The sequence below is a fragment of the Microtus ochrogaster genome, chromosome 4, assembly GCF_000317375.1.
Source record: "Microtus ochrogaster isolate Prairie Vole_2 chromosome 4, MicOch1.0, whole genome shotgun sequence".
Classification (NCBI taxonomy): domain Eukaryota; kingdom Metazoa; phylum Chordata; class Mammalia; order Rodentia; family Cricetidae; genus Microtus; species Microtus ochrogaster.
In genome coordinates this window covers 81,969,164-81,970,680 of record NC_022011.1, presented here as the reverse complement: position 1 = coordinate 81,970,680, position 1,517 = coordinate 81,969,164, and positions in this window count along the sequence as shown.

Sequence of the window (1,517 nt, the reverse complement as noted above, 5' to 3'; positions counted from 1 at the left end):
CCCCTATAGGCATGTCTCTGAAAATATCTAGCATGTGGTAGGATAGGCTGGTTGACTGGCTTACTTTAGGAAAATTGCTATAGCTTGGTCCTGAAGTTCCCAACAGCCCAATAATGAAGCCTTGAGATTGGAACTCAGCGAAGGGGTTTCTAGTTTAGTAATTAGGTTTATCTCCTCAAAGAAACCAATGGGACCACATCTTTTTCTTTCTCTCACTTTCCTATCCTGGCCATCATGTGAGGAATTTTGCTCTGTCGTGGGTTTCTGCTACAGTATGCTGCCACACCACAGGCCCAAAGCAGTGGTCCAACCGACCATGCACTGACATCTTCAAAACCGAGCTGAGCCAGGTGGGTAGTGCCCCCTACAATCCCACACCTCCGGAAGCTTGTGGTCAAGGTCAGAGCTATAGGAAGGAAAAGAAAGGAACAATAGCAAAGACTTTGTGCTAGGTTTTTTTTTAATTTATATGCATGTGTGCATGCCTGTGCATGCGTGCGTGCGTGTGTGTGTGTGTATGTGTGTGTGTGTGTGTTTATATGCGGAAGTCAGAGAGGTAGAGAGGTGTCAGATTCCCTGGAGCTGGAGTTACAGGCAATTGTGAGCTACCCGATGTGAGTGCTGGAACCCAACTTAGGTTCTCTGCAGGAACAATATGTGCTCTTAACCACATCTCTCCAGCCTCCAAATGACTATTAAGAAGGTAAAGATCAGGGGAGGTTAGGAGGCAGCACAAATATTTTGACCTGATGAAGGGCACAAAAACATCGCTCTTGTCTCTGAGCAGCTACCAAAAATAGCAAGGGCTGGGGGACAACCTACCCCTTAGTGAGCTCATTATGACTTGGTGGCTTTAATGAGAAACGCAGAGTGACATCAGGGTGTATTCTGGGAGTTTGTCTCTAAGTGGAGTGAGAGGCAGTGACTGGGTAAGGCTCCTATTTCTGTGAGCATGTCCCATGCTAAGAAACGCTTGGCTACAGCCTGGCTCAGGGAGGTCTGGACACTTCACTTCCCCTGCCCCTCCCCCAATCTCTGAGTGCAACTAAACAGGAAAGAGATTTGCTGCTCCTGATAGGAATGTCTCACACACACACACACACACACACACACACACACACACACACGGAGGGAGGAAGAGCTGGGGACAGTGGGTTTTAAGCAAGTGTGTTTTCCTGATTTTGTATCAGACCACAACTGTTTTAATTGTTTTGAGTTAGGGGCTTGTTACCCAAGCTCATCTCATCCTCTGGGCTCCAGGTATCGCTCTGTTGTTTTGTTTTGTTCCTCCTTGCTTTTCTGTAACTGTACCTTGCTGTACATACAGCCTTGGCTGTCCTGGAACTCACTATGTAGACCATCCTGGCCTCGAACTCATAACAATCCTCCAGTCTCTGCTTTCTGTCTCCTAGTATCCTGATAACAGGTGTGCAGCACTGTCCCTGGTCACAGGTGTGAGGCATTGTCCCTGGTCACAGGTGTGAGGCATTGTCCCTGGTCACAGGTGTGCAGCACTG